This window comes from Mustela nivalis (assembly GCF_964662115.1).
Source record: "Mustela nivalis genome assembly, chromosome: 4".
Classification (NCBI taxonomy): Eukaryota; Metazoa; Chordata; class Mammalia; order Carnivora; family Mustelidae; genus Mustela; species Mustela nivalis.
The window spans coordinates 152,226,335-152,234,966 of NC_139023.1; positions in this window are offsets into that span (position 1 = coordinate 152,226,335).

Sequence of the window (8,632 nt, forward strand, 5' to 3'; positions counted from 1 at the left end):
GCTTGCTTGATCATTCCCCTGTGGGTTTCCTGTTTTCTACTCTTTCTGTACTTACTGATTTTTTGCTTTGTAATTCTATTAGGAGTCTTTCACAGATCTATGATCTTAATCACATCAGAAACTTTTTGAAGTGAAGTGATACACACACACACACACACACACACACACACACACACACACACACACTATGGTGAAAAACCATGAGAGTAATGGAAAACTCGGTTTTTGTTCTGGCTCTTCTGCTCACTAGTTGGAGGAGCACTATCTATCTCTACTATATCCAGTTTCAAATGTCTTCTTCTGTTATATGGATCTAACTGTACCAGAAATGTACATTTTATAAAGGACTTTTCACAATTGCCTCATCTGACCTCCTAGCAAGCCTTCGGAATAGGTAGCACTATTTTACAGGTGAGAAAACTGCCATTTGAAGAGGTAAAGCAGGTGCCTTATTAGAAGCTCATCAATCTGAGTCCAGATCAGAACTCAAATTTCTGATTCTGGGTTCTGTACTCTTTGTATAATATCTGATAGAGCTTTTGTAAAGCTTAAAACACTTTGTGAACTGTCAAGCACTCTTGACCTTCATTATCTTAAAGCAGGAATTCTATTAAAATCTCATGTTGTGTATCTCACGTTGCCCGAAACAAAGGGTGTGCTCACTGGGAGCCGTAGCATGTAGTGTACTCTCTAGATTCATGTTGGTGGTGTTAGAGGGATTTTCCCATGCTCTCTGGGAAGCTCTTAAGTTCTGTAAATAGATTATGTTACACTAGAAGTGGTCTGGGCAATACTTTAATTCTTCTGTAGACAGGAGTCAGGAAAAATTATGTTGTTGCCATATGCAATCTGTGTCAACTGGGGAAAGTCATTTATTCTACCTGAAACACATGTTATTTGCTTTTAAAATGGGAAAATAGGGCACCTGGGTGGCTCAGTGGGTTAAAGCCTCTGCCTCTGGCTCAGGTCATGATCCCAGGGTCCTGGGATTGAGCCCCACATCGGGATCTCTGCTCAGCAGGGAGCCTGCTTCCTCCTCTCTCTCTCTCTGCGTACTTGTAATCTCTGCCTGTCAAATAAAATAAATAAAATCTTAAAAAAATAAAATGGGAAAATAATAGCTACTTGTGCATGTGTGTGTGTGTGTGTGTGAGAGAGAGAGATTAAAAACAACCTCTGAAAACATTTTGTTTTCATTTTGTTTTGCAAAACATTTTGTTTTGCAGCCTTATAGTTCTCTACACATTACAGGTGCTTGTTAAATGGATGTACAGTGAAGATACAAAGATACTCACACAGCATACTACCAGGGCTAGACTAGGTCTGTTCACACAGGGTGTGTTCCGTTGCCAGCATGTAAGTGGCACTAAGAAAGTAGATTTTAATGATGAGATATTATGTTCTAAGCCAGACCTTTAGTTTTTTGGACTGCTCAGTGGAGCAAGCAGATGTTCTTATTCCTGAAAGTTTCACTAGCCATGCAGGTCCCCATGTCTAGAGTGCTACATATAGAGTGACTCTCTCTTACCTTCCAGTTTTCTCTTTCCCGATTGGTTTAGCTATGAAGAGCTTACTCATGGTCCTTGTGGTCCTTGTCTTGCTTTCCTGTGTTCCACCAGGTAAAATGAAATATTCTCCCTGTGCATTTACAAACAATGAAAGGAGAGGGAATGAGAAGAAAGCAGGACTTGGATGAAGGAAGCTGAAACAGGAAGGCATGTGAACAGAGATGGACACTTTGGACTGTTCCAGAAAATAGAGAGAAGACACACTTAAAGGACACATGGCAAAGGTCATTCTCTCCTGTGAAGAAGATGGTTCTGGATTTTGGTCTGGGGAGTCTGTGAAGTTTGAGAGGAAAGTTGGACCTATGATATTGGCAGAAGTGGGGCAGAGAAAAAGCACAAGACTTTTAGAAGACAGGTAGGATTTGGGAGTGGGAGGGAGACCATTCCTTCAGGACTCTTAGAATTTGCACTCCTAAGTCCATTACCTGAATTACTTTTCTCACACCGAGAAGCCTAAGCAGATTAGATACTGAGCAGAATTAACAAACCAAGCTGGTTGCTCCAAAGTTTTAACTTACCGCATGATGGGATCCTTGGGAACACCCGTGGGAGGGGTCTGAATTTACCTCTGCACAGAATTTACCCTCTGCCCAGAAACTAGCAATTTGGTAATTTGAAGAAGGTCTACTGAAGTCACTGAAGTGGAGGTTCTCAAACACTTTTTGTTCGTCATTTGCTGGGGTCTGCAGAAAGCTGCCCAGACCTTCATATTCAAAAGGTATCACTTAAAGGTCAAGTGTGAAGTACTCAAAAGACAGGCCCAGATGAGGATTGTGTTGAGACTGCTGCTGTTCTGGGTGGGAGGACATGGTGCACTGTATTGCTGCTGGACTTCTCTGTGCCCAGAAGGTTGCCTCAGGACTAACAGGCTCATGGCAGGCAAGTTTGCTTGCCAGTGGACTTTGGTCATACCTCATGGATTATTCTTGTACTGCAAAGGCCCAACAGATGGGTCCATGAACCTGCTGAGTGGATACCTTCCTACTAACCCTTTCCACCCCTTAGCTTCCAGAGGTACCCTGGTCTTAGGGTTGGAGAAAAGACTAGCAAAAGATTTAGGAATGGGTTTCAGGTATTGTACACCATTTCACACTCATTATCCCATGTCATGCTTTCAAGTACCCAGTGGCAAAGCCAAGGCAGGTAATAAGGTACTTGGCTAAAAATCACACAGAATGCTGTTGGGATGCAGGGCTAGAAGCATGGGCTTCTCTAATTCCAGGTCAGTGATCTTTTTCTTCTTCAAGCTGATACTTTGATGATCTCAAACTGCCTTGGTACTATTTAACAGATTCTGGCATGCTTCCTGGTATAGGACCTCTGCAGATTCCTGGGACTTCTCTAATGTCCTTTCCATGGCAAAGAGTCCCAAGCTGAATGTTCTGGGCCCTGGTACCTGCATATAGTTGATTAGTGATTCAAGTAAGTGGGGACCATGGGAACTGATGACTTATAATAAAAAGGGGCTTTGGAAAGTAAGAGCCACCGAGAAGAAGTCACTCAGCTATAACATGACTGGGATGTTTTGATCTCATCCAATTTAACATTAAAAAGTAATAAAACATAATCTGATTTGTTATGTTTTATCCATGGTATCACGACCCTGCAGAACTCTGTGCATTGACCCTTGTTTCTGTTGACAGTTAGAAGTAGACCGAATATGTATTTAAGAAGAGTCTTTTCTACATGCTGGCGAAACAAAAGAGTTTGCAGGAAATCATGTGGAAAAAAAGAAGAATATAATATTTTTTGTAGTAGTGCATATCTGTGCTGCATTGACAAAAAGTATTTACCTGTAGAAATTGGAAAATAGGTATCTGAGTATCTGGGGCTCCTGATAATTTGCTCTGGGGACCCAGGTCTTTCTCAGTTGTACTAACCCATTAAAATGATGGTTTGTTTAGCCTGTGTTTCTGTGTCTGCATTGTTTCTCTTTATTTAGAAGCAATTTAGTGTGCAAATAATCTCATGGTTAAATTCTTTGTCTGCATGATTTTTCTTTTGATTAATTTATTCTTTATTAAACACGCCCTAAAAACTTTTTTTCAAGTGTATGATACAACCAGAGAAATATACTGATCATACACTGATCATCAATTAATAATTTCACGATTTTAATGCTCCCACGTAACCTGCATCCAGATGGAAAAGAGATTATTACAGTAACTTGGTCACTACTGGCCACTGTTTCACAAAGGTTAATCCCTAGCCTGGCTTCTAATACCATAAACCCTGGCACCTATTATTAAACTTTATATAAGTGGAATCATATAGTAGGTACTCCTTTGTATCTGGCTTCTTCTAAAGATTTATTTTTTAATTTATTTGACAGACAGAGATCACAAGGAGGCAGAGAGGCAGGCAGAGAGAGAGTGGGAAGCAGTCTCCCTGTTTGAGCAGGAAGCCCAATATGGAGCTCGATCCCAGGACTCTAGGATCCTGACCTGAGCCAAAGGCAGAGACTTTAACCCGCTGAGCCACTCAGGGGCCCCTGGCTTCTTCTAATCTACATTATTTTATGACATTAATTGATATTGTTTGATGCAATTATAGTTTATTCATTCTTAATGCTGTATAGTATTATATTGGGGAATATTTGAATATTCTTTTTTCCCATTTTATTTATTTATTTATTACATGTATATAAAGGCACTTATTTATTTTTATTTTAAATTCAATTTAGTTAACATATAGTGTATTATTAGTTTCAGGAGTAGCATGTAGTGATTCATCATTTGCATATAACACCCGGTGGTCATCACAAGTGCTCTCCTTAAGGCCCATCAGCTATTTACCCCACCCCTCACCCACCTCCCCTCCGAAAATCCTGTTTGTTCTCTAAAGAGTCTCTTATGGTTTGCCTCCCTTTCTTTACCTTACTATATTTTTCCTTCCTTTCCCCTATGTTCATCTGTTTTGTTTTTTCTTTTTCATTTTATTTTATTTCTTTTCAGTGTTCCAGAATTCATTGTTCATGCACCACACCCAGTGCTCCATGCAATACCTACCCTCCCCAACACCCACCACCAGGCTCACCCATCCCCCACCGCCCTCCCCTCCAATACCCTCAGTTTGTTTCTCAGAGTCCACAAGTCTCTTCTTTGTTATTTATTAATAAATTATTTATTATAATTATTTAATAATTACTAATTATCAATTAATTAAATATATTCTATTTAGTTATTTAGTTCTTTTTAGTTATTTCTTTGACTGTTAAAGTAAATTACTCAGAACAAAAGAGTGACCCCCTACACATGCCAACTCACTACCTTCTTTCTGATTTTAAATAACTATTTTAGGGACCGTGAGGAAGTAGCCTAGTGTGATTAAGGGTTTCCCGTACCTAAATCACTTACTGTGGATGATTATTTAGCGCAAGGAAGCTAAATATACTGCTTATAGCTAGCATTAGAGACTGAAGCTTGTCTTTGAGGGAATCTCAGAGAGTTCATTTCATTTCACAGAAGACACTAAGAAAACTTTAGAATATAAAAGCAAAATGAAGTTTCTCTATTGGTCTGTCTAAATTGGGATCAAATTTCACATATCATGCCTTCCCTTCACAGAGCTCTGTCCGGCCCTATCTGCTCTATGCTAGCTGTTTCTAGACACTCAACAGCCTCTTTCCAACAATACCAAGTTGCCTCCAGGATAACATGTTTGGGACAATTTCCCTTGTTTGTTTTTTCATGAGTCTAGAGCTTCTGCTTCCTTAATCGGCCCATTTGACTTAGGTCAAAAGCCAGTCCTGTGTCCTTCTCTCTACCTCCAGGGTAGTTGTACATTGTAACAATAGTCTTCCCCCTCAAGTACCATTCGCTTTTGTCTCTCCTCTGGCAGCCTTTGGGTGTACATTTCAATAGCTTCACATTCTGAGGAAGGGGGAAAAAAAGATGAAATCCTGCTTTTCTTAGATACCTCTCCTGTATAAACATGAATTTTCCATTTACTAAAAGATGTTAACTTTTTTTTTTTGCCTTTATTCTTTTTTTTTAATAATTATTTTTTTATTTTTTTATTATTTTTTTTTAATATAATTTTTTATTTTTTATAAACATATATTTTTATCCCCAGGGGTACAGGTCTGTGAATCACCAGGTTTACACACTTCACAGCACTCACCAAAACACATACCCTCCCCAATGTCCATAATACCACCCCCTTCTCCCAAACCCCCTCCCCTCAGCAACCCTCAGTTTGTTTTGTGAGATTAAGAGTCACTTATGGTTTGCCTCCCTCCCAATCCCAGATTCTTTCATTTATTCTTCTCGTACCCACTTAAGCCCCCATGTTGCATCACCACTTCCTCATATCAGGGAGATCATATGATAGTTGTCTTTCTCCGCTTGACTTATTTCGCTAAGCATGATACGCTCTAGTTCCATCCATGTTTTCGCAAATGGCAAGATTTCATTTCTTTTGATGGCTGCATAGTATTCCATTGTGTATATATACCACATCTTCTTGATCCATTCATCTGTTGATGGACATCTAGGTTCTTTCCATAGTTTGGCTATTGTGGACATTGCTGCTATAAACATTCGAGTACACGTGCCCCTTTGGATCACTACGTTTGTATCTTTAGGGTAAATACCCAATAGTGCAATTGCTGGGTCATAGGGCAGTTCTATTTTCAACATTTTGAGGAACCTCCATGCTTTTTTCCAGAGTGGCTGCACCAGCTTGCATTCCCACCAACAGTGTAGGAGGGTTCCCCTTTCTCCGCATCCTCGCCAGCATCTGTCATTTCCTGACTTGTTGATTTTAGCCATTCTGACTGGTGTGAGGTGGTATCTCATTGTGGTTTTGATTTGTATTTCCCTGATGCCGAGTGATATGGAGCACTTTTTCATGTGTCTGTTGGCCATCTGGATGTCTTCTTTGCAGAAATGTCTGTTCATGTCCTCTGCCCATTTCTTGATTGGATTCTTTGTTCTTTGGGTGTTGAGTTTGCTAAGTTCTTTATAGATTCTGGACACTAGACCTTTATCTGATATGTCGTTTGCAAATATCTTCTCCCATTCTGTCAGTTGTCTTTTGATTTTGTTAACTGTTTCCTTTGCTGTGCAAAAGCTTTTGATCTTGATGAAATCCCAATAGTTCATTTTTGCCCTTGCTTCCCTTGCCTTTTGCGTTGTTCCTAGGAAATGTTGCTGCGGCTGAGGTTGAAGAGGTTGCTGCCTGTGTTCTCCTCAAGGATTTTGATGGATTCCTTTCGCACATTGAGGTCCTTCATCCATTTTGAGTCTATTTTCGTGTGTGGTGTAAGGAAATGGTCCAATTTCATTTTTCTGCATGTGGCTGTCCAATTTTCCCAGCACCATTTATTAAAGAGGCTGTCTTTTTTCCATTGGACATTCTTTCCTGCTTTGTCGAAGATTAGTTGACCATAGATTTGAGGGTCTATTTCTGGGCTCTCTATTCTGTTCCATTGATCTATGGGTCTGTTTTTGTGCCAGTACCATGCTGTCTTGATGATGACAGCTTTGTAATAGAGCTTGAAGTCCGGGATTGTGATGCCACCAACGTTGGCTTTCTTTTTCAATATCCCTTTAGCTATTCGAGGTCTTTTCTGGTTCCATATAAATTTTAGAATTATTTGTTCCATTTCTTTGAAAAAGATGGATGGTACTTTGATAGGAATTGCATTAAATGTGTAGATTGCTTTAGGTAACATAGACATTTTCACAATATTTATTCTTCCAATCCAGGAGCATGGAACATTTTTCCATTTCTTTGTGTCTTCCTCAATTTCTTTCATGAGTACTTTATAGTTTTCTGAGTATAGATTCTGTGTCTCTTTGGTTAGGTTTATTCCTAGGTATCTTATGGTTTTGGGTGCAATTGTAAATGGGATTGACTCCTTAATTTCCCTTTCTTCTGTCTTGCTGTTGGTGTAGAGAAATGCAACTGATTTCTGTGCATTGATTTTATATCCTGACACTTTACTGAATTCCTGTATAAGTTCTAGCAGTTTTGGAGTGGAGTCTTTTGGGTTTTCCACATATAGTATCATATCATCTGCGAAGAGTGATAATTTGACTTCTTCTTTGCCGATTTGGATGCCTTTAATTTCCTTTTGTTGTCTGATTGCTGAGGCTAGGACCTCTAGTACTATGTTGAATAGCAGTGGTGATAATGGACATCCCTGCCGTGTTCCTGACCTTAGCGGAAAAGCTTTCAGTTTTTCTCCATTGAGAATGATATTTGCGGTGGGTTTTTCATAGATGGCTTTGATGATATTGAGGTATGTGCCCTCTATCCCTACACTTTGAAGAGTTTTGATCAGGAAGGGATGCTGTACTTTGTCAAATGCTTTTTCAGCATCTATTGAGAGTATCATGTGGTTCTTGTTCTTACTTTTATTGATGTGTTGTATCACATTGACTGATTTGCGGATGTTGAACCCACCTTGCAGCCCTGGAATAAATCCCACTTGGTCGTGGTGAATAATCCTTTTAATGTACTGTTGAATCCTATTGGCTAGTATTTTGTTGAGTATTTTCGCATCTGTGTTCATCAAGGATATTGGTCTATAGATCTCTTTTTTGATGGGATCCTTGTCTGGTTTTGGGATCAAGGTGATGCTGGCCTCATAAAATGAGTTTGGAAGTTTTCCTTCCATTTCTATTTTTTGGAACAGTTTCAGGAGAATAGGAATTAATTTTTCTTTAAATGTTTGGTAGAATTCCCCCGGGAAGCCGTCTGGCCCTGGGCTTTTGTTTGTTTGGAGATTTTTAATGACTGTTTCAATCTCCTTACTGGTTATGGATCTGTTCAGGCTTTCTATTTCTTCCTGGTTCAGTTGTGGTAGTTTATATGTTTCTAGGAATGCATCCATTTCTTCCAGATTGTCAAATTTATTGCCGTAGAGTTGCTCATAGTATGTTCTGATAACTGTTTGTATTTCTTTGGTGTTAGTTGTGATCTCTCCTCTTTCATTCATGATTTTATTTATTTGGGTCCTTTCTCTTTTCTTTTTGATAAGTCGGGCCAGGGGTTTATTAATTTTATTAATTCTTTCAAAGAACCAGCTCCTACTTTCGTTGATTTGTTCTATTGTT